The 18944-nt window shown below is 32.0% G+C and overlaps 1 protein-coding gene across 1 annotated transcript in view; it reads left to right on the plus strand.

Moving 5' to 3' along the window:
- Positions 1 to 328: 328 nt before the first annotated feature.
- Positions 329 to 18944, plus strand: part of LOC142978470 (prolactin-releasing peptide receptor-like) — an 87053-nt gene continuing 68437 nt past the window's right edge. Inside the window, exon 1 of the mRNA XM_076122936.1 lies at positions 329 to 661. The gene's annotated coding sequence lies outside the window, so the exon portion shown is untranslated. The remainder of the gene's footprint in view (positions 662 to 18944) is intronic.

The following is an 18944-nucleotide window of genomic DNA, read 5'->3' on the forward strand; positions in this document are numbered from 1 at the left end:
AGAGTTGGCACTCAGGTTGTTAGGTCCTATTGTACTGCGATTTTTTTAAATACGATAGGTATTTGTTAAAAAAAGAGCACTGAATTTTGTAAATATTTGACATTGAAACTCAAGGAATATAAATTTTGCTAAACGAAAATGTTAGCTTAGTATCAGAAAGGACATAAATCAAAGAAATAAAATTCTATTCAGTGTCCCAGAGTAATATAGAAAAGGTTCATCCTAAAAGTAACTAATAAAGTGTGTCCAGTCGTCTTACGGCGCATATTTTCCAAATAAGAACGTAGGCTGCGTTAGAAAGCGTAGGCGAACATTGGTAACGCTCAGTCCGTACACAACCAGCGTCCGATACGAACCTCTGTACCGCCAGCCGCCGCCAACTACACGATAAACAACAAAACTTGGCTGTACGCAGCTCTACACAGACACGCCAAATAAAAAAAAACTAAAAAGAAAATAATTCAACCGCGTTCTTTTTTCAAATATTTTGACAGTTTCAGTAAGTGCGTTCCCGTTGTACAATTTTGTTGACTATATTACAGTTATTTTATGTGAATGTTTTCGAAATAAAAACTGTGGAATAAAGTTGACAAAAAGAACTAAACTTGTATTGTTTGTGGCGGTTTACGAGTGTAGTGTTGCGAAGTTGCCTCGTGAAAAGGTTTGTAAACATCTTTTATTTTTCTTTTTGTTACCTTTGTACGATGTTGGAGAGTTGTTGGTAGATTATAAAATCTACGGTTGTAAAAAGATTTATTCCGGTTTTATATGATAAGATAAAATTTATTCTAATACGTTTATTACTCGAGATAATTTTAATGCATAGGCACTACATGGATTTTACGATGAGATTATAAGGTACTCTATGCTTTTACTTTATTAGCGTTTCTGTAGAAATAAATTTAATTAACATGGCCTGTTTTTCCTCCCTTTTGATGGTAACCACATGGTACGGGAGAGGCTCTATAAGCACTTTGCTCTAACATTTTGAGCATCTGCTAATTACAGAATAAATTACTCATTATAATAAATTTTCATTATAATTATATTAATCGTATATTATATGAAAGTATCGCTTGTTTTCCTGTTTCACTTTATTTATTTGCAAATAAATATACAGAAACAGGTAAAAATTCCTCGCGTTTTATATTGATAACACTCGAGGAATATTTGTTAAGTTGTTGCAATGAGGTTATTCCTAAGTAGGTATATATTCTATATATTCGGATCTACTTAAATAAAAACATCATATTTTAATTTCAAAAGTAAATTGACGTCAAATATCGAATACAATGTTCAGAGAATTCCATTTCCGTAATTCAGACATGCTGTCGCGAAACTAAACGAAACTTTAACAATTAGTAATACTAAACCGTTCGTTTCAAACGTTAGGAGCAAGACAGGAAAGTTTTAACGACTAAAATCAGGTCGGCGACAACTCGTAATGATGTTATACGGTCTATAGTCAAAGCTTTGAAACGACCAGTTTTAAGGAGACGCCCATCACCGTCACATTGTCAAATTTCCGCGTACAAAGCAAATTTTTGAAATGGAATTCCAAAAATCAAGGCCCTTTTCAACACCAAATTTTGTGATGACGATGAAAATTGAATTTCTAAGTAACGGACTGTTAATTTGACGTTTTAATAAGTTCCGTTACAGCTTTTTGCAGAATCAGATTGCAGAAAGACTTATTTTTGAATGTCAGACTGTATGACTCTATCAGAAGTTACAAAGGCAGGAATTACAATTTAAAAAATAAAACCATTAATGTTTCGTGCTAGTTTGGTAATACACATTATACTTATGAATGTCTTTTCGTATGTATGCTTCATCAAAACAACAACCAAAACGCAAATCAATTTGACAAACTAATAATTGACAAAAATTAGCACATTTTACAGCTTACATAACCTTATACGTATCTTTCAACGACGTCTGTATAACCTATCTTGTCATCTTAACCAAAAAACAAAATCCAGACGTATTCACATACATATTTGAATAGACAAAAAGCAAACATTCCTAGTGTTATTGTCTGTGTAAACACATTAAACATATTTCTTATCGACAGTTGAGATAGGCAAATCTGGGTCATTGATTTCCCCATTCAATTGTTTTATTGGTAGGATTTCGTGTCACTCTACGGCTCTACGTGATGGTGACTCATGGAATATATTGATGTGCTTTTGTACGCGTATATCTTATTATATTTAGGTGTCTGTGAACGACGGTACTTTGAACATTTTTTGTAAATCAACGATATAGTTAAGCAAGAAAAATTACGTAAGGGTCTTGATAGAGGTTAGAATTTTTGTATTGTATAAATGGCGTTTATTGTTTAGAATTAAACTTTTGGATATGATTTTTATGCCTGAGTAAATCTTTTTAACGATGTTAAATAAATACTATGTATCAAATCATGTTACAGATAGCATTTTGAATTCAAAGTTATCTTCACAAGTGTTTTGAAGACGCAAATGCAAGAATATGTTATCATCTCGTTATCGCTTAAATTTATTAGAAAAACGATATTTACTTCTTACGTATGTCAAAACAAATCTTATTTCAGACTTAACTATAAAACGCTTGACACTAAGACGATACGTACTAAAGATTTACAATCGGGCTTCACTTAACGTAGATACATAGTTATTATTTATGACCTTCAACAATTAAATAACAATATTGTATTCAGTATTATTCCACTTTTTTGATAAAACATAAATTGAATGTAATAAGATTAAAAAACGCTGCACAAATTTTCAGCAACAAAATTGTTTGCTAAAAAATTGCCACTTCCAACAGTTTATTGTGCAAACAATATCGAATGTATTGATGCAAAATGACGAGCAGGTGGACAAAGTTGGATAAAAATATTTTTACATATAAATGAAAACTTTTGCAGTGTTTTTCTTTAGGTTTTGTACTTTTATATTAGTTTTTTGGAAGGTATCGAAAGATGTGAAATTGGTCGCGGACGCGTTGGAAATGTTAATAGTTGTGATATCTTATTTGTTACCTGACGAACAACGTTTCAACCAACTTAAATCAAACGTTTAGTTTAAGATCCGTTCAGCAATTTTTAGTATGATGTGTACAAACTTGACCGCGTAACAAATTGATCTTAGATCGTGAACAGATAAAATATATATTATACCTGTAACTTACGCAAAAAGGTAATAAGTCATATTTTTGTATTTGTCTAAATGAAGAACATTTTTGGCGTAGTTTTATTTATTTTAAAGAGACGAAATAGATATTTTTTCTCCGTAAAATATAGAGCTAGTGATAACATTTGAACGATTCTTTTCAGAACTAAAAATGTATGTTAATAAAATTTCTCTACCTGAACCAAGTTTCCACTACATACAGATTTTCCTGGAATTAATACGAGTTCTATTTTTAAAATGAAGGAAAATATTTTTCTAATAAACCGTATAGAGAAATGCAGCCACGACAAGTTTTAAACAGCCTTCTTATCGTGTTTATAGCCAGTTAGATGTACCGATGATATATAAGTATTTTTGTGTCTACGGAAACATTTAATTTGGAGACAACGGTTGTGGTAGTTATGAGATTAAGGTACGGTTCCACCACTTCTGGATAACTAATAAATAGTAATGTTTTGACAGCGGTTTTCATACATTTGCTGGCACTTTTTGTAGCACATAGGTAATTTAACACTCATTCACAAACTGTGAATGTGGCCAACAGCGGTTTGTGGAAAAGTGTCGAATAGCCTATCCGATAGATAGAGGGACAACAAACATATGACAATAACTGACAAAATTTGACCTGATAAACTAACCTGTACTTATTAAGAAGTAGAGAAACCAGGTTTTATTGTATGTAACTAATATTGCTGATGAACTAGCACATTAAAATGCAAATGACATCTGTTGAACAAAGATGACGTGACTATTCAATCTAACTAAGAATAAAACAAACATGGTTTAAAGATACAGCCAATCTTTTTATCTTTCGTTATCAGCTTCCAAAAGTCAAGTACTCATACATGTAGCGTTTTTAGATAACACATCATTTTCCACCGAACATTACGTAATTGAAGGTTTTTCGTGCACTACCGATACTCAGTAATGAAAAGATAGGAATATCGCCTGATGTAAGGCTTATCTTGCGAATGTATTTGATGCATTTACATCAAAAGACTTGCGGGAAACCTTTTTGTGTATAAATAGAATTATGTATTTTTGTTCTAACCCTTTACTGTTAACTGTATCTAAGCTAGATAATGATTAAACGTGCTGCATTGTCACATATACAAAATTATATTGTGGCAATAAGATCGCCTTGTATTTCAAGGGGCTTGACATTGTACTTGGCTTACGTTGACGTATTTCATACATCTTTGCTCACATCTAGAGGCATAAAAAAAGAAAAGATACACAGTAGCTATGGCTGTCTGGAAAAAAGTATAAGTGCTAAAAGTAATAATCCAAAATATACTACTACCATATACTCAATATTAAAAAAGTTTTAGAAGCCCGAAACAATACTTATGTTAAGAAAAATAGTGCCTTAGTCAAAAAATCCGTGAATTCACATTAAAGCTTAAAACACCGACCTCTTAGTCCATAAAACCAAATTTCCCAAATGATCAGTGAACCGATTCAAAACGGCTAATTACTTTGAATGTGTCGAAACCGTCAGCGGGTGATGTCTCGGACAGCTGCCGCTAAGGAGTCGGCAGCCATTAGTAAACGTGAACAAACATTAACGCTAAGTTCGACAACTGTCATTATACTTAGATACTTTGCTTGTCATTAAGAGCCTTCAGTAGAAAACTATAGGACAATCCTTTCTAATTACTTTACCGGATGTTTGAAAATAATCTTTTTTTAAATATCTTGAGAAGATGTATGCTAAAGACTGCTTTAGACACTTATAAAAGAAATAGAATCTTTCAGACATTTAGACTTTGTAGATGTAAAGACATTAGCAAAAGAAGGTCATGCGTGGTTAAGTTTCCTGACAAGTCATCAATCGAGATGCGGGTGTAGAGCTATGCATGACACCACAGGCTTGTTCAGTAATTTTGTCAGTGTATGGTAACCAGTATGTATGATAAGTAACATTATCTTGTAAAATAGGCTTAAAGACTATCAGAATGTATTGTGTGACACTAGCGGCCCGCCAGGGATGCGCCCGGTTTTAAAGGGAATTTTACAAAAAAATCCGTTGCGTAGTTTTAAAGGAAGGGGACTTTGTTATTTATATATTATGTAACGAAGTAGACTTGACAGTGTATGATTTTCAGTATATATATATGACAAGCTGACTTGTTTTGTTTAGAATAGTTTCCAATATGCATGACGCAACTTCTACGACATACTTGATCCAGTATAGGCAACGCATGAATACAGTACTTAACTAGAATTCCAGCAAGCATTATTATTTTCCCAGAAATACTCTGCTAGTGTACATTAATTAGCAGCCTGATGTTGAAAGTTTCGTAATATGTCCGCTAAATAACAGGCTTGCAGCTCAAAACGTACTAGACAAAATAATGCAGCATTAGAACCTAGCTATATAGAATAAGTGAGCTTGAAAGAGACTATCAATTTCTAATATTTTCTCCAGCTATTGTCGTCTCGAACCTAATGCACTCACTTAGTCGCATCTACCAAGGCCCGTAAAATAATATCTCTTTTAAAAGCGAAGCAACTTTGCCTCACCCTAAGGTTAATTTTTCCTCTTAAAGTTGAACCGTGGCTATGTACAAACTTGCAACTATTTACATAAAGCTATTTACAAGTTTTGAACGCATGCGGTGAAGTTTTTTCTTATCTTACACCAAGGAGAATTTAAGCAACTTTGTAAAACGATCGTGAACAAAATTATAGTATAATACGTGCGTCGTAAAAGTGATTTCAACAGCAATCAAATATCTTGAGATTATCGCTATAGTATAGAATGAATTAATTTTGTAATGTTTTAGACGACGAAAAATTGTTTATGGTCGAAGATGAACCAAGGCATCCATAACAACACCCTGCTTAGAGGTATAAACGATTTTGTAGTAACTACATACAAAAAAATCTATCTCAAGAAAATGTGTATTGCTTTTTTGGACGCGCAGTGTATTTGAAGTTACCTGGTTTACCTAATATTCAATGTCGTAGGCATCTATTTTTACACACATACCTGCAATTTGGGTGCAAAAAGATATTACGTATCATTCATGACGTGTTATTTATAGTATTGCTGCTTTGAAGATATTGTCTGCGTGATTTATTATGACTTATAAATAGACATTTGAAAACAAAAAAACGTAGACATCTCAAGTAATTTTAAGATAATTCATTCATTGATCCGATAAATTCAATGAATCAAATCGAAAATCTAAAAATAAGATATTTTTCAAAAGATTATAACAGATTTGAATCACGTCTACAATCTTCATACGAGTTGGTATGTCACGGCGTTATCTCGCGAATATACGTACCTATATAGATGGTCTATTAATTTCAGGCATTCAGTTTGATCGATTTGCGGTCGCGATGAGTTGCCGAGCGATTTAATTCCTGTCGCGTGCGGTAGCAACGTAAACACGAAATTGCTATTCAGCCACATTCTAGCGCTTAATGACTTCAACAGAATCTCGATTGTACTCTTTGATGGGTACTAGATTAAAATACGACGAACAGAATATAAACAAAATTCAATTAGTCAAAGCTTGCTCACTTATTCGTCGACGTTTACGCTTGCGTTGTCGATTATAGATTTCTGTGATAATTTCTTTCACATATCTAAATATCTGAAGACATTTTTCAGCATTCTCATTGGTTTGTTAGGCACGATAATTTGCAATACATTAAAGGTTTTTCTATATGTACTTATGTATTTGCTGCTTTTTGGTCCAACTATCATACAATCGATCAATTTTTTGAGTCCATTTATCGGCTTTTTAAACTTTGTCTGTGCACATGACTTAATATCTTTATTTTTAATCAATCAAATATAAAAGGTACCGCATGTCTTTTTGGGATTAACAGTCACAAGTTGAAATGGTTGATATTATCTAAGATATCGGAATATCGTCCGTCCGATGAGATTACATTAACAATTCACATGCAAATGCACTATATGGGTCGCATCACTCGCATCTCTGCGTAATCTTATCTGAGATTAAACGTAATACTACATAGCAAGGTCTCTACTCGTAATAAATAAAAAATAGGAGTAAAAAGTAACATTAATAATGTCTAAGTAAAGAATGTAGTTTTTATATTTAATTACAAAGTAAATCAACATTGACTGTAAATTATAGTGATGAACTAACACGTGGCGAACAGAAGTCACTTTTCGTTCTTATTTGTACCTTATATTATAAATGCGATTGTCCATCGGTTTGTCTGTTACGCTTCGACAGTCATAATGATTTGATGAAATCTGTCGAAATTTCTATATTTTTTAGTTTGTCTTCGTTAACGATATCCGACCAAAACCGCGTGCGTGAGCTCTCTCTCTTGTAAAATAAAAAAAAACAAAAATAAAGAAAGAGTGCGTGACAAGTCTATCACAATTTTTCCACCATATTTCACAAATAAAAAAGTTTAATTGTATTTGAAAAGAACATGGAATCACAAAACAAAAGATCTTGTTTTTGCAATAAAAACTTTTTTACTGCTTTTTTGTAACATAAAAATTTGGAAACAAGTTGCGACATCCTTAGGACTTTCAACGGAATTTGTTATTTTCTAAAAGTTTGTTTTTTGATACTTTAATTTTTATTATAAAAGCATAAGGTCAAGAATATTTGGGCGTAGTATTCTAGGTAAAATTTACAAACTTTTAAGCCTAATTGACTACCTGTAAAATCTAAATATTTATCACTAAACTTAAGTTTATTTTCTGATGTCTGAGGTAATTTTACAAATTAGAATGTAAAAACTTATAATAGACAATTAGACATAATTTTTCAAATGTTCTTTTTTAACAGTTTCTAGAACAAAAATGTTAACTAGCATGACTATATAGATTATACATTTTAGGAAACTTCGTAAAGTCTCCAGCAATAATTCCTTCAATAAATAGATTTTGTATGTACTCTTCCGTAGAATGAAAGAGTCTCGTAAATCTTGCTTCGTAAATTGCTTCCCCTCACGAAACAGCTTTGTTTAGTTCTATCTAGTAAAAGAAAGCAACTTGTTATTCCTTCAGTAGAAAATATGAGGAAATATTCGGTGAGAAAATGGAAAACAAACTTATGGTGAATGTTATTCGCTTTTATAGTTATTTTGTTTTATGGTACGATAACTCATGTACAGGTGAATGTAAGGGAACGTTTTCCAAAAATACTTATGATCGATTCTAAAATTACTCTTGGGGATAACTTTACGAACTTTTTTCTGGTATAAAATATGTTCATTTGCTATAAATAAAATCACTTTGCAATTTCTTACAATAAAATAGTCGATTCAACCGTTTTATTATAAAGGGAAAACTACTTGTGTCTAAGAATATTGTTATTTTAAGTACAGTGAGACCAAAAAAATTTAGAAAGTTTTGATTTTTTCATGTAATTTTCAATTATTGGCTGTAAGTCATTAAAATAATACTTATATCAGGGCTTAACGTTTCATACTTGAGACGATATATAAAAACTCTACTTGCCAAGTATTGGCCTTTGACAGGCTTGAAAAACTTTGTCATTAGGTTGAACAATAACTAAACAAAAAGTTGAACTTACTTGTTTTGTATTTAGTTTGTACAAAAAGTGATCTTTGACGTTAGTATTACTTGCGTAGATTCTGCGTCAAAAGGTTTTTGTGGTATTGTAATATTTATAGAAGTTATTTCGTTAATATCAAAATGTTACTTTTTTCATTAATAAGACTTGGTTATACCCGAAAGTGTAGCCAGATGTATGCAATAGGTGTTAGGCCAATGAACAAATTACGGATTAAAGCTATAGCCGTAACGAATTCTGTGCGCCTTTTCTAAATATGCAAACGTTTTTATTACTCTGGATTTTTTTCCTGACCTGATAATGGTAGCCAAGCCTTATTATAGCGGTTGCACTACTACGAAATGCAGTAAAATAAATTTATCACTGAGGTAGTGAAACAATTTATGGAAACTAAAACTCCCTATAATCTTTTTGTCAACACACCATACCATCAAAGTAACATAACTTAACATAATATTCAATCTTCAACTCACTCCTAAATATTAATTTACCTTCAAACATGATAAGCCGTTTCTTCGCAGCGTCTCCCACCCCATAATCCTTTTGAGAGTAGGCTTCACCCCATCTCAGTTCAAATGACAACATTGATCCCACGGTGATAGGTGACGAGCTTTTACTTATTTTTACCAGATATTTTTGGGATGCCAATTATTTTTTCTTTTCTTTACACGTGTATGGGGATTTGAGATTTTTTTCTCTTGCTCTTTCCTTGTATTGAAGACAAAGATATTTGATTAAATGTGTTCAGAATCGTAACCATTATTTAAAAAAAACTTAAACGGAAAACAATTCAAAAGTTTAGCCTGCAAACTAAAATTCGTGTTATCAGTTCATGCGATACGATAGTGTGCTTATCTTTTACTCAAGATGGTTTGTTCAAACGAAAATAAAGTTCCTATTGAAGACGAATAACCATTGAACGTTAATTTGTTGGTATAACGTTGTTAAACTTTATTAAGAAAGAAAGAAGTACGAACACAACAGCAGATTTATGTGTATGCTTTTGCAATTAGAAAATATACAATCATTAGATCGTATAGCTGTCAATTCAAAAATGAAACCGAGCGTGTACGCCTCAATACTTCAATTAACAAGTTAATTCGAGTTTCATAAACAAACGTGACCTTTTTTCAACTTCAACTGATTCAACTAGCGAATACCTTTGTCTTGCATACCTCACCCGTGGGCAGCGACTACAGGTGAATGAAACTACCCTCGTATAATTACGCCCACATCTATCTGCGAAAGAACTGTTTGAAGTTAATTAAAAATATTCCGGCCATTTCCATTTCTGGATTCGCGTGAATTCACTGAGTTTATTTTAAAGTTTCGATATTGGATTGGAAATTGTGGACGTTTTGTTTTACTTTGAATGTGTAAAATTATTAGTTTAGCTATCGGGAAATGGATATTAAAGCTTGGATTCACCAATAAGTTCGGACACTTTATAGGTGAATAATCTTATTTATTTAAAAATTCTTGACTGAAAAGTAAAGAACCATATTTATCTGAGGTAGCCATTACTACACAACTCGAAAAATCATAAACACATCTACAATTTAATTCAGGTTTTTTTTTCAAATTTTTCAGTTGCTTGCTTATGTTTAGCCCAAAATAAGTTAGCCACTGCCGTTGGTTAGTTAAGCCTGCGCCGAAACGTCAAGCAATCCAAGGCATAATGTCTGTGTTAATTACCTTATATGACATTACATAGTCATTCGGTAATGATGACCAATATGCAATACCATAATTCTATAGCAGTGTACCAATAACCAAATCAGAACCCAGCAAATTAAACGTCACTCATTTCAAACGAACAATATCGTCTTGAATTCGCAAACAAATCGACTCGGGCCGGTTTACATGAACATTGGACGTAAGTACCTATTAGCATAATACGTGTGTCTATAACTGGCCGGTACCAGATGTGCACAGTACATGTTTAGATTTGTCAAGCCGTAGCTCGGCTGTTTCGGTTTAGGGATTTGAGATTATGTGGTTCAGAATTTTGTTTCTTGTAAACTGATTGTAGAAAATTTTAACATTGATTTAAATTGATGAATCGTGTGATAAATAATTATTTGTATAATTGATGTAGAACTACCACACTGCTATATTTTGTGGGGTTCGGCTACTTGTACTATTTCATATTCTATGTTTCGGCTTCCACATGAATATATTAATATTTGTGTGATTATAATTATGTCTAGGCTTGTACTTTGTCCTTCTTGTATGTAAGTAAAAGACCCTGGTCATAAATGACAAATTGTAATTTGTAAAAGACATCAAAATATCTTCTCGAAGTTGCTATTATTATAATACCTACTACCTACTATCTACTTCAATACCTACTATATTACCTACATTATACACACAAGGCACGTGATACAATCTCATCACGTTAAAACACACACAAAATACGGAGAAAAGTGAAGCGAATTTGTGAAATGGTGCTTCAAGCACTTTATGTGAAGGTAGTGTGTCGTTTTAATCTTCAGGAAATGCATCTTTCGTGTGTTATGCAAAGCACCCGCTCAATTTGTCTGCACATTTGCTAAAACAGCAAAGAGAACGTACACTACAAGAGTGCTTTATGAAAAGGATACATGAAACGAAGCGAAAATGGAGCACGAAAAGCTGTGATTACTTTGACACGAATGAAGAATGTTTTGAAATAAAATCATAAGTACACTCTCGAATATTGTGTGTCGTATATCAAAATACTTTGAAACTGATGCAAGTTGTACAAATTATATTTTACGCAGAAAGCGTTATAGTAAATGGCTACTTTTTCAGCTTTAAAATTTAGTTTCGGGATTTTTGAACTAAAAATAAGTTACCAAACAAGTAAATAAACTATATAAACGAAGACGTATATTTGACCACCATCGTATCAGTCACGAAACGTCACAGTTAACTACATAACTATTCCCTAACTCAAACGAACTACCCATCACTCTATCTCTGGTACTAAACTCGACTTTTTCTCTTAGTCAACTTTACGACATCCCCAAAATGATGAACTGTTGATATCTTTTTTATTAGACCTATAAAAAGGCTCGAATAATATTCACAGGAGTAATATTTCAAGTTCCTTAAAGGAATTATATTTTCTAAGAAATAGGCTGGAAAGATAACCTTCAAAGCTCGCCATAAAATATTTAAAAAAATACCGTCATTACGTATAAAGAAAAATATAATTACAAAAAAAATAGAAGTAACTTTTTTATAAAGAGGCTCCCTCGCAACCACTGATGTTTTTGATTTATATTCCCTTAAATTATTCTATGGTTAGCCGATGTTTTCTTTCTGATTTTATAAGAACTGTAAAAGTTATAAGTAAGTTTAACCAAGACACGTTAAAAACTCAGCATTATAATATTATCAACTAGCTGACCCGTGCGGCTCCGCTCGCGTGAATGTCGTGCTGTTGCATTAGTTGCAGCTCACTTAGACCTAGATACTTTCAAGGTTAGATGCCAAATAAAATAATGCACTATAAAATAAAATTTATATCAATTTCCACAAAAATCTAAACAAAATCCATAGAAAATGTTTAAAAAGTACTTTGAAACGTAAAACAGTCACAAAAAGTACTGTCTCCGATGAGGTTCGATCCCTCACCAAAAGGATTAAAAATTAAATACGGATCTATAAACCAATACGCCACAGCGACGCTTACAATTTAAGCTAAAATTTTCGCTTATATTTTTATGTTACCTGTGAACGATTTTTACTACATATTTGCAATTTTCTAGAAAACTAAGAATTTTTATGAGATAAAAAGTTTCCTATAAGTTGCTCCACTACTTATTCATTAAGATTTAAAATATTGAATAACCAAGTAGGTACCTACTTATACTTTCAAAAGACTGCGGAATTTATGACAACAAAAATATTCGCTCACTCAATATTGTGATAAAAATGTTATTTAAATAAAAAAATATGTCAAAAAAATTATAATATTGAATTAAATCACCTAAAAAAATTAACACAAAATTTAAAAAAATAAATAAATTGTACAAAAATGAAATGTCACTCGTTAGGATTTGAACTTACTCTCTCATGACAAAACAAAAGTTCATCCTTGAAATGTAACTACTTCGACCACGAACACTATTAATATGTCAGATAAAATTATACGTTTATTCCAAAAAGGCGATGCGATTTTTTTTTAAATATTATAAATATCCTAAATGTTAATCAGATAAAAAAAACATACTTAGTACAAAAAGATATCCTTTTTGTACTAAGTATGTTTTTTTGTGAATAACGTTACAATTTTTTTTAACGTATGGCCATTGACCTAGTTTTAGAATTAAGTATTTAAAATGGAATTATTTGGAACGTGATAACACTTGGGTTACTGGGTCGTTCTCCTGAAAATAAAAAGCAAAACATAGAACTACTTAGATTTTAATTCCAAAATACATATTATCCTACATTGATTAGGGTTGCCATAGATTTGGCTAGGCATTTTTAGGACCGCTTGCCTGACCTTGGCTCTTCTTAAAAATTCAATAGGAAATTTAGAGGGGAAATTAGAGCGATGATGAGTACTATGCAATATGGAAATTTGGAATTGGGGTGGGGGCAAGACTGCCGGACTCTGCTGGAGTGTAGAAGGCGCTGATACAGGAAAATTATCCGTGAAAGTATAAATTTGACGCATATTTCACAACATCACTGTATTACCATACTCAAAGAGTAGGTATATCTTTTGTGTTCAAACCATGTATGGTCACTGAGTTCGTACTCAGTTTTAAATGATTCGTATTTAAATTGAAACATTGTTGGTCGACCTTCCGGTATGAGTTTTGTACGCCCTTGAATTTTATATCTGAGGTATTTTTCTGAACTAATGATGCCTAAACACATTTTATGCTTAATAATGTATAGGTACTTGCGATGATACGTCCGGAACCGCGTAACCCGTAATTATTTTTTATATATCATCCGTTGTTTATTTTTTAAAACTTACCTATAGACTGTTGCATAGCTATCCAATTTATTTCCTTAATGCAACCAATTAATTTGGTTATGTGTTACGAACTACAACGCCATCTGTTAGTAGCGGCGAACAACGACAACAAACGAAATTATTCGGTTTGCCACCTAGGATATCCCGACCGCACCGGACCCACGTAAACCAGTCAACATTTATGTGTAATAAATCATACAACATTTATGTTTGAAAATCTTATAAATGTATAGCCTGTTTCAAAGGTATTTTTTTTACAATAAAGCAATCAAAATAAATTAATTAGGAAAAACATGCTTTGTTGCGGACTATAACGCCATCTATTGGTTGGTGCGAACAACAGGTATCGATACGGCAGGCGCCGCGAACTATATTGCGAATGTTGTGAAATGGATTCGCAACGCCATCTATGGTATCTCTAGGGAAACGCAGGTCCGAAAGATTTCTACGTGTTTTTTTCAATTTTCTAAAAATCTATGAAAAATTATGCGATAAAAAGTATCCTAGAGACTGCTCCACTACTTATTCTATGCATATAGCAAATTTCAGTGCGTTCTATCCGGTAGTTTTTACGTGATAGCGACACATACAGACGGAGGACAGACAGACAGACAGACAGAAAAGAAAATTATAAATTGCAGATTCGGTATCAGTATCCGTTACTAAACATCCCCCATTGGTTTTTTTTTAAATATATTCAATGTACAGAATTGACCTCTCTACAGATTTATTATAAGTATAGATAACTATAAGCCAAAATAAACGTTGTAAAACATTAGAAACTTGTTTTAACCCTTTTCAAAAAACTTGCCCATATTTTATTTGTATTAATATTTCTATTGTGTATTCTTTTCTATTTTATCATGAACTCACTTAACATTGTTCTTGAAAACGTCAAATGCATAGAGTAAGAATTATCTTCCAGTAAATTGCTTTCAGACTGAAATAAAGGGGAACACTATAAAATGAAATTGAATAAGAACTACCTATTTTATGAAATTGAGTTCAGTTTGCTGCAGCATGTTTTAAACTAAAAAAATATTGTGAAAGTTGATAGCTATACAAAGCAAATTTATTTTGATATTCGATTTCAAAGTCTCATTTTATGCAAAGCTTAAAAATGTTTGTTATTCGTATTTTGAGTAAGTCGATATTTTTTATAATAGAATATTTACATAATGTGTGAAAGTATTTACTGATACATTTTAAAAGAAAACAATGCAGAATTTGTTGAATAAAAAACCTCCTCCTTTTGAAGTTAGTTTAAAGTACTTAAATATAAATAATATACAAAATAAACAATTCAAACCCCTTAAAAAGAAGATGGATCGTTTTAAAAACATAATAAAAAAGTAAAAGAAATAGCCACAATGTCACGTTGTGTCACAATGTCATTTAACGTATGCCTGGCAGTAAAGAAAAAAACATTACAAAATTGGAACAAGGTATATCAATTTGGTGGTTCAAAAAAAGATTCGCATTCATGGTCGGACGCATATTCCGAATGCACCCAGTTTGGATGTCAATCTTTTTTCCAAGTAAATAACATTCTGTGCATACAATTTCTGTGAAACTCGTTAGTGGTCTTGTGAACGTCAAGCTTTTACATACATGGACATTTTGTATGTATGTATTGTATGGAATTTGTATGCGAAGTATTGCGGTACATTTCAGGGTGTTTTGCGTCATATTTCATAATACAGTTTTGCTGCTGTATATAAAAATATAAATGGCAGCATTTGAGTATGTGCTTTTTCCGTCGTGTTTGAATGGCTGCTTTCAAATTAAAACCGTTTCTAAAATTTCAAAGACCAAAATTTTTTTTTCTTTGAATACAAGCCAAGCTAATTCTGATATTTTTTTATACTGTTTCTGAATACTACAGGGGCAAAAGCTATGAAAATTTAATGAGAGCATTTAAATTTAAATACACCGTCATAAATCAAACGTCTACAGGAATATCTGTAACAAAATTATTAACAATTTATATTTTACATCAAATTATAACAGCTTTAGCGGTTGGCAAATATAAATTTAATTTTATAAATGTTAGACCGATTATTATTAATACTGCAATTATGTCGCCCACGGGAAAAATCTATTTCAACAACAGAACACTTCAGCTATTATAACCTGTTGAAATTAATATTGAACATTTTCAAATTCATATCTTGAAGTAAAGCTTACGAGTTCTTACGGATTAGGATCGTTATTTGAAGTTCGAAAAACAACGAATACTGTTTATTTTACATAAGATGATTAATTTTATTCATTTCATAATACAAATGCCAATTTGAAGATTGTCGTTAAAAAATCTACATATCGTGTCAAATGAGAACAATGATGTCAAAAAAGAAATCTAGAATCTTTAGTGTTTTTACCAAAATGTTTACCAGAATATTAAAAAAACCAACCAAGACCATCTTTTAAAAAGATATCGATGGTCATACTAATGTCAAACGATGAAAACAATTTTCTAGCAATATGAGTTGAGCGATTTCGTGATCGCTTTTCATCTTAAAACATATCTAATTTTAAATCACTATATTTTAATACTCATCTTATATAAATAAATAAAAATATTCCCCACATACTCACCACATCCGTAGTTAGAGTAAACAGGTGTTAGCAGTAACCTTTAATTTCACATTGCGCAGATACGAGTAATCTCGTAATGCTGATACGTTATCTGAGTCTTAGCGGCATTTGGTGGCAACGCGACCGTTTCGCAAACATTGTCTGATGGCTTGAGCATTGAAAGAATTTTGTCATGTTTCGTCATTTAGACATTTTTAATGACAAGTTACTTATGATTTTCGTAGTCATTTAGCTAGGGTTAAATCAGCACGTTTTTAATGTATTCTTTAATGTTCCAACGTGTTCGTGCGGTAGCAGTTGTAGTGGTGTCAAAGTAATCAATCTATATCAATTCCCAATCTGAAGAATTTTTGGAATTCTTTGTTTGTATTTTTCTAAAGTAAGGCAACGAAAGGTTTTAGTGTAGAAGTTGTCTGTGATAAGAAAAAGTTTTTCGCTTATTGGTCGGAAAGAGTACAGAAACTACGCTCTTTGTTTTTTGTTATATTTTTTTTTATTAATCGTTGTGCAACTGTGAAGTTAACTACACTTACCAATGATAAGAACATAACAATCTCTTGTATTTAACTCAAGATCTTTTACGACCATAAACATTTTCACCTTAAAAGTACAATAAATACACTTAGTTATGCCTATGTGAACTCATAAACGCTCCAAACGATTTGCACAAACGAGGTGTGCATATATTTACATGAACTCATGTCATAGGGTACATGAGGTTAACATAAATCAAATATGGCGGTTGCTACCGGAAAAAGGCGGGAAAACGCGAGTACTTTTATGATGAGAATTTTATTTTTTATAATAATGTAGTTACTTATGGCTTTGATGTGAATGTTAAAAAAAAGTTTTTTTTTTAAATATTGTGTTCTTAATATCATAGAAAAATGGCTTATTATAGTTACATTCCAAAACGGTATTTTTGAAAATACATTATTTTATTTATTTTGACATATTAGGTTATTCCTATAATATTTGTTGGTCAAAACAATAATGCCACTAAATATATTTTTATCATTTGACTTTACAATAACTAGCAAAATATGAACATATATTACAATATAAATAACGAGGGTGTTTAATTTATTTGATTGCCTATTTATTACACCACCAATCGTAAACTATTACTCATGACGATCCAAAAAAAAAACTAATCCATTTCATATTTTTATTCATTAAATTTTTTTATGACTGCATTACAATGGGCTACCTAATTAACCCCTAGGGAGCCCAACCTTCCGCCTGTCGCATGTCCGTGCAATATTTAAAATATGGATGAATATGTTACATTTCTCGGTAATAAAGTTATTACGTACGTGGCCTGACAGTAATGTATACGACTACTGATTTCGAGGTCTCGGGTTTGATGCATCGGTTGGGCCAGTTAGTGCTATTGATCTTTTCTTATTTTTGTTCTTCAATAGTAGACAGAGTATGGTAGCGTGGCTAGTATATATGACTATGGGCTCGGTATATTGGTTTTACATTGTAAGGAAATGTCAGGCAATCTAAGGTTAAATCGCGTTTGCCTTAATTCCCGTATCTATACTAATATTATAAAGCTGAAGAGTTTGTTTGTTGATTGTTTGTTTGTTTGAATGCGCTAATCTCAGGAACTACTGGTACGATTTGAAAAATTTTTTCAGTGTAAGATAGCCCAGAGCAGAGTACCAGTAAAAAGTGTTACAAAAATGGGGGAAAAATCACTCTTTCTGTCTAGTGTGACGCAAGCGAAGTTGCGCGGGTCAGCTAGTCTTAATATATAAGTAACATTGTTATTTGCAAAAGTGGGTTTATTTGATACAGTTCTGTTTACCTTGAAGTAAAGCAGGCGTGATGTTATGTATGTATAGTGTATAGTTATTACATACTGTCATGTTCATAATATCATGCATGGTTGACATTTCTGGGGGATTTGAAGGGATATAATACCTTTTCATCCGCAAAGGGTCAAAGACTGAAAAAATCAAAGGATTTTCTTTTATCTAAAATGTGTCAGACACAGAAAGATAAAATATCGTATAGTTCTATGTATGATTTGTATTATTATGCCTTTGATAAGTTGCAGACATACTATCTTACTAACAAGTGCTCGCGTGTTTTGTCTTTTTCACTTATAGACGGTATCAAAATTGATTGAGAGTGACAAAACACGGCATTATTAATCAGAGCTAACACGTTTATAAGTAAGTAGTGCTTATTATAAACAGTTTCTTAATAATATTAATGACTCGTAAACTAAAACTCTGTAAATTAACCCCTGAGGCAATTCTTAAACTTTCGCATGAAAACATGATTATCTAATATTCTACGGGAGTACCTACTTACGGTAACTCCCGGAAATTAGTAAGTTAGCGTAGTCATAAGCTGACAGTTTTCTAACTAAAACGTTACACAGCATAAGGATTAGTGTCTTATGGGTAAAATTACATCAAACATAATATGTATAAAACAAGTTGTCGAATTTTTTTCTGATAGGCTAACCGATATTTATCCAAAAGTCAAGACATCGGGGCTTAGTATTAGAAATATAGCCTCATATCTGTAGCGCGATTCTTTACAGTCGCTGTTGTCGTGTACCGAAAGTTTGACATTTAAAATGTACTGCCAAAATAGTTCCTACGACGTTAGATCAGATTCTTATACAAA

This window comes from Anticarsia gemmatalis, chromosome 14 (assembly GCF_050436995.1).
Source record: "Anticarsia gemmatalis isolate Benzon Research Colony breed Stoneville strain chromosome 14, ilAntGemm2 primary, whole genome shotgun sequence".
Taxonomy (NCBI): domain Eukaryota; kingdom Metazoa; phylum Arthropoda; class Insecta; order Lepidoptera; family Erebidae; genus Anticarsia; species Anticarsia gemmatalis.